Raw genomic sequence first — 7,559 nt, 5'->3', positions numbered from 1 at the left:
CCTGGGGATGGAGCATGACCTTGGGCTAGGTGGCTCTCTGAAACTAAGACAAATCAAAAAGTGGGACTCAGCTTAAGGCTGTCAGCTATCAACACTCCCAACAGCTGGAGGAATGCGTTCTTCATTCTATAAAGGAGATCTAGGAGGCAAATCACAGCACCCACTCTAACTATTTTCTTTCAAATATTCCAAGGGTTATTTTTTATTGGTCTCATTTTACAGAAGAGAAAATTGAGGGCAAGACAAGTTAATGACTTATCCCCATTTAATTATCAATGCATTCATTTAACAATATTTATTGAGTATGTTTTGTGTGCCAGGCATTGTGCATGGTCCTGAGAATTTAATGGTGAACAACAAAAGACCCCTGACTGCATCTAAATAATATTATAGTGTTACCAACTATCCCAGATACAGAAAAAATTTTTAGAAGTTTGTCTGTTTTGGGGTACCTGGGTGGCTCAGTCGGTTAAGCATCTGACTCGATTTTGGCTCAAGTCATGATCTCACAGTCTGTGAGTTTGATCCTCACATAGGGCTCTGTCCTGACAGTGTGGAGCTTGCTTGGGATTCTCTCTCTCCTTCTCTCTCTACCTCTCTCTCTCTCTCAAAATAAATAAATAAACTTAAAAAAAAAAGAAAAAGAAGTTTGTTTCTTTAGAACAGCTATCTAAAAATTTACTTGATCCAGGAATAAATATTTGAAAGCTGTTTATATATATTACAAAACTTCTTTCCAAGAGAGTTAAAAAATTGTAAACATATATTGCTAAAATTTTGAGGATGGGGAAAGGCGGAACCAACTTGGCCATGAGATTCATAGCACCATGAGGAAGTGTTCAGTATAAATCAACCTTAAACCAGCCAGCCAGTTTTCATCTGGAACCTCCAAAGGGACGGCAGATAATAACACCTACTTCTTCATCATTTCACTGATAGCATCAATGGCAGCAACAACAAAAACCAAGCAGTCAAGCACTAAACTTTTATCAAGCACCTACTCTCATTAGCACATTGCCTATTTGAAAAATTGTTGTTTAAGAGATCAAGTCGGTGAGTTCCAGATGCAGAGCGCATAGGATAGCGGAAGCAGGTCTCTCGTATGTAGGATTTTTGTAGCCCAATAATTTCATTCCTGACTATATGTTGAACCATGGAACAATCAAAATGATGCTGAACTCAGCACCCATGGACACCTGTGCCCGCCAACCCTCTGTACTTCGACACCATGGCTTTTTTTGGATAGGGAAAGGAGAAGGAGAGGGGAAGGGTTGCCTCCACTCTGGGTTCTGATTCAGTAGACCTAAGGTATAGCCTGGAATTTGCATTTTGAAAGTGTTTTCCCCACCTCCCAAATAGGAACCATGGCTTTAGCATCTAGAACTTTCCCTCACACTCTCCCCCATAGTGTCTGGTGTTCTCCTCCATCAGGGCTGGCAAGGAACTTGTTAGCCAATTCAAAAGGCTGGTTGGAGCTCCGGTTTTAATGGGTGATTCTGAATCACAGATACCCCTCTGAGCTAACTTCTGTAGGTCAAGTGTGTTTGAGGCCTGATCAGTGACTGCACTGGATAGCCCTTAATGCCAGATTCAAGTTACAGTGGGATTCCTATAGACAAAAAAAGACATCAGGATTCTGGGACATGATAATGGGTATGAAAAGGTGATATTTCAAGTGCCAAACAGAATAAACTGGGAGCAGTCTTATCATCCACCACTCAGCAGGAAAGCAGCAAAGGGGCCTTCTCAAAAAGGGATGGACCAATGCATCTTCATGTTCCCAGGCTGCTCCTGACCTTGCACAGAGAGAAAAAGCCGCAGAATTCCACAACTTGTGGGTAAATGTAGAACTGACAGCACAACAAGAGAAAGGATTGTCGCTGGTGCAAATATTTACTCAGAATAGACCAACAAATTGTGCAACTCTCTTCTACTACCTGATCTGAGCAAAACCTCCTCAGGGAAGAAGTTGACAAACCCTAAGATTGTAACTTACCAGGGCAGAAACAATCACAGGGGCTGGATCTCAGAATGAAGCATATGTACTTGTATTTTCTATTCCTTTGAATTATTTTCCTTTTTTATCGAAGTATAGTTAACACACAACGCTTTGAATGTTTTTACATAAACACCTGCTTGCCAAAAAGATGTGGACCCTGGAGAGAGTATTCCAGAAGCCTTGCTGATGGCATTGGGTTTCCACAAGTGAGCCCTCAGAGAAAGTGCTTGGAATAGCATTCTGGGACATTCTACCACTATGAAGAGGTAACTTGTTCCACCAAACAATGATAAATTCAGCACTCATAGCAACCAACTTTCCCAACAAAAATAAATTCTAGGGGCACCTGGGTGGTTCAGTTGGCTAAAAGCATCTGACTCTTGATTTCAGCTCAGGTCATGATCTCACAGTTTGTGAGATTCTCACTGTTTGGGATTCTCTCTCTCTCCTCTCTCTGCACCCCCGCTTCTCCCTGTCAAAATAAATACATAAACACTATATATATATATATATATATATATATATATATACACACACATATATATATACACACACATACACACACACACACACATATATATATATATATATATATATACACACATATATATAAAGAAGTAACTTCTAGTCATGCCCCCAGATAGACTTGGCCACATAAACAACAAACTACCCTGTATGGACACCCACCAGTTTTTTATCAGGAACCTCAATCATGTAAAGACTTAATAATAGCAGCTTGTGTTCAAATAGCTTTTAGGCTTACAAAGTATATTTTATATACTTTGTATATATATATTTTTTTATATATATATATAAATTTATATATATATATATATATATATATGCCTCAAAACAACCCCATGAGGTATATCTCAATTGCCCCCATTTTACTCATGAGGAAACTGAGGCTTCCCAGGTTAAATGGCCATCCAAAATGTTCACCTAGACATCTACTTCTGATAATGTTGGAGGAGGTTTTTTGCAGACTAGCCTTTCCACAGAGAATTACCAGAAGAGTGGGACAGAAATACAAAGAATGTGACTGAAGGCCTCGGGGATCTTCCAGAGCAACAAGTTCTTGAAGGGCCAGTATCTTTGTCCTCCTGGGCAGCCTTAACGGAAAATAGTGGCAAGTGGTTTAAACAACAAACATTTATTTCTCACAGTTCTGGAGGCTGGGAAGTCCAAGGCATCAGCAGATTTGGTGTCTGATGAGGTATTTGACCGACTTCCTGGTTCATAGACAGCCATCTTTTCATTGCAACCTCCCATAGTGGAAGGGGTAAGGGATCTCTCTGGGGTCCCTTTTATAAAGACACTAATCCCGGGGTGCCTGGGTGGCTCAGTCAGTTAAGTGTCCGACTCTTGATTTCGGCTCAGGTCATGATCTCAAAGTTCGTGAGTTTGAGCCCCGCATTGTTGGGTTCTGCGTTGGCAGCACGGAGCCTGCTTGAGATTCTCTCTCTCTCTCTCTCTCTCTCTCTCTCTCTCTCCTCTCTCTCTGCCCCTCCCCCCACTCATTCTGTCTCCCTCTCTCCAAATAAATAAACATAAAAAAATACAAAGACACTAATCCTATTCCCAAGAGCTCTGCCTTCGTGACCTAATCACCTCCCAAAGGCCCCACCTCCTAATGCCATCACATCGGGGATTAGGACTTCAACATATGAATTTGGGGGCAGGGAGGGGGGGAGACAAACACTCAATCTATAGCAGCCAGGATCCCAGAGAGAAGGGAAGTGCATTGAGGAGAGTCTGGCATTCTGTACCCAATCTCCCCCTTGAGGCATCTGCTGATTTCCTAGGAAACTTGGGGCCAAGAGTCTAAGAAGCCAAGTACAAAATGGCAACTAAGGCACTGGGGGGGCCAAGGGGAGTTTCTGGAAGTCTCGCAGTACAGGGAGACAAAAATTAGAGTTTGGGGCTACCCAGGAGGCCAGAACTTGAGGGGCCAAGATTTCAGAGAGAAGGGAAACATACCGAAGTGAGCCCGACCTTGTTTTAAGGCAATTGACACAAGGCCCTTCCTTCCTGTGTAAAGATACAGCAAGGTGTAAAGGGAAAGCAAAAGGGTGGAAAAGGTATATCATGTGACCATTAACCAAAAGAAGGCTGGTATAGCTACCATAACAGCAACTAAAGCGGACATAAGGAGAAGCAGCATTATGAGAGATAAAGGGACATTTGATAAAATGTAAACTGACTGAAAAAAAGAGGAAGCAGACAAATCCACAATCTTAGTGAGGATTTTTAATATAACTCCCTTATTCTTGAAAATCCAAGACCATCAGCAAGCCTTTGGACCACCCTTTCTCAAATACATATGTTTCTGGCAAGCAGGGATTATATCGAAAAAGATTCCAAGGAGTGAAAAATGTGGGTACAGATGCTTCATTCGGAGACTTAAATCATTTTTAGAATTTGTCTTGTTAGTTACTTTCCTCCATAACCGAGAGAGAAAAAACAGGCAAAAAGAAATCAGGAGTAATATGGAAGGTTTGAACCACACAAATAACAAAATTCACACACACACACACACACACACACACACACACACACACACACTACAAGTGTGCATGAGATCTTTATCAAAATTAAATATACCCTGGGCCATAAAACATATCAACACAAATTTCAGACAATTAAAATCATTTGGAATATGTTCCCTGACCACATTTCAATTAAGCTAGAAACCAATCTAAAAATAGGTATAACTCAGGGCGCCTGGGTGGCTCGGTCCGTTAAGAATCCGACTTGCCGGGGTCTGGGAGGGGGGAAGCCTAGGTGGCTCAGTTGGTTAAGCTTCCGACTCCGGCTCATGTCATGATGTGTGGTTCATGACTTTGAGCCCCGCGTAGGGCTCTCTGCTGATAGCTCAGAGCCGGGAGCCTGCTTCAGATTCTGTGTCTCCCTCTCTCTCTGTTCCTCCCCTGCTCGCTCGCTCTCTCTCTCTCTCTCTCTCTCTCAAAAATAAATAAATAACAAACATTAAAAAAGAATCCGACTTGGGCTCAGGTCATGATCTCACAGTTTGTGAGTTTGAGCCCTGCATTGGGCTCTGCTGCAGCTCGGCGCCTGAAGCCTGCTTCAGATTCTGTGTCTCCCTCTCTCTCTACTCCTTCCCCACTTGTGCTCTGTCTCTGTCTCTCAAAAATAAATAAACGTTAAAAAAAAATAAAATAAATAAAAACAGGTATAACTAGAAAACCATCACATACTTGGACATTAAATATTATACTTCTTTTAATATGAAATTAATTGTCAAATTGGTTTCCATACAACACCCAGTGCTCTAAATATTATACTTCTAAATAAGGCTTAGGTAAAAGAAGAAATCAAAGTAAAAATTAGAAAATACTTTGTACTGAGTAATAATGAAAATATTTCATCTCAAAACTCGTGGGATGCAGCTAGAGCCATGCTTACATGGAAATTTATAGTCTCAAATTCATAAACTGAAAATTAAAACTGAGAGTCAGTATTCATCTCAAGAAGGGGAAACATAGTAAATTCAGCCCACAGTGGAAGGAAGGAAATTGTAAAGCCAATCAAAAACACATTTACATACAATAGAGAAACTCTACAAAGCCAGAAGCAGTTCTTTGAAGGGCAAGAAGGGTGGGAGTTTCACGTAGCCAGAGGCAGAGTCCTGACCTAAACCCTAACTTTGACCTAGCCTCCTCCAGAGGTCTCTGGCACTGGAGGCCCTCAGCAACTCTGGCTCCTGTGACCAGCGCCACAGGGGGGTGGGGGTGGAGGTGCGAGTGTGACTCTGTGCCCAACAATAACGGGCACTTGAGAAGTCACTGGGCTCACTTTCTGGAAGCTTCAACCATCTAGGAAGGAGTCCCTCAAACTGCCAGGAGCTCTTTTATCAAAAGCGAACGTTTTCACTGGCCTACAAGCTTTAGTTTTTTCTGCTCTCTTCTCTCAAAATTAACTACAGTATCACATGGTTATGGACTAAATCTTCACATGGCGATATACGGGCTTGTGTTTTCACATGGGTTACTCCAGTTAACAGAAGTGGTCCCCTGCCACCGTTTCCCATCAGGGGTCAGGAGTGGCACCAGCCGATGGCTGGGACAGCCTCCTTCCGGAGCTGAGAAAACTCAGGCAGTGTTAGTTGCAGACTTCTGGAAAGCTTCCATTTGACTTCATGCTTCCTTGATTTTCATCTTGCAGAGGACTCCAAGTGGCTTACACAGAGAGAAAGGGAACTCTCGTTTATTGAGTGCCTACTGTGTGCCAGAGACTTTAAATTAATTAATCCACTTAATCCTCACCACCCCTCTGGGCTGCTGCGTGCATTTTTCCGGAGGAAAAAAATTCAAAGGGCAAAGTGTTTGAATAGCCTCGCCCCAGTCACGGAGCTTTAACTGGCAGTATTATTTTTCTTCCATGCCAAAGCTCCCTTTCTTGAGAAACGATCAAGCAAAATAATTAAGAGAATGGGTTTTGCAGTTAAACAGACCTTGATTCCTGTACTGGGGCTGCTACTGAAACCGTTGTGACCCTGGGCCAGTCAGCTGACCTCTGCTGGACAATGATGCCAGAAGCTACCTCGCCGAGCCACTGAGAGAATTAAATGAGATAATCCACACCAGCACTAACGGCACCGCTTCTATCCCTCCTTTCACTGTTGTAACTCTGATTATAGCTACTGCCACACCAGTATATCACGCTGTCTATCGGCCTCCATTTAACTCTGGGGCTGGGCCGATGGCTGCACTAGCTTCATCTGATGCCATTCGAAAGAGCCCGATTCACCAGCCATAAAAAGAAATGAGGAAGTTAACAGCTGGTGGTGCAGCACAGGCCCCGGCAGTCAGGCCCCGTGGGTTTTGTTTTGACCACTGAGTCATGCAGTGACCAACAATCACATGGAACATCGGCCAGCTCTCCTGTTGTTCCTCAGGGGTAAAGATACCAACAAAGCCTCCGGTTTAGCCCATGAAATTTCACTACCTGCTTTAAAACCTCCTCGGGGACGGCGGGGCGGGGTGGGGGGGGCTGGTTTAGGAAACACAATTAGCAATTTTTCTTGACGGAATCATTTCATTTTTCCATCAGGCTTTCCTTTTAACTTCTCACCTACCCAGCTGGCCTTCTGGTATATTTGAGCAGAACAGCCACGACGCAGACCATGAAAATAATCTGGAAGGATCAGAAAGGAGTCCAGTCGATGCATACCGGAGGTGTTCAGGTGTCTGTCAAACAAACGTGTGAATGAACTGGCAGGCATTTGTGCAGTCATTCCTCACATCCAAAGCATTGGAAAGCAAAACGTAATTTATTTTCAGCTTTGGCCTCCTGCTTGGCCCACGGGCTTCGCGTGTTTCAGAAGCAACAGTCCCTATGCTAGAAAAACTTCCCAACTCTGCTCCTGGTAGCGGTGAGCGAGCAATACGCTGGAGCTCCCAACTTCTGCTGGGTTTGGCCTTTTACTACTCATCACATTTATGATTACTCATCTGGTGGCTGATTTCCCTGACAGGTGTATCAGGGAGCACAGAAATTGGCACAGAGAGGACACTTGATGAATACCAGTTGAATGAGT

Source organism: Lynx rufus, unplaced genomic scaffold (assembly GCF_022079265.1).
Source record: "Lynx rufus isolate CCGP_SWC_20201006 ecotype Redwood Valley unplaced genomic scaffold, mLynRuf1.p SCAF_14, whole genome shotgun sequence".
NCBI lineage: Eukaryota > Metazoa > Chordata > Mammalia > Carnivora > Felidae > Lynx > Lynx rufus.
This window is presented reverse-complemented; position numbering follows the sequence as displayed.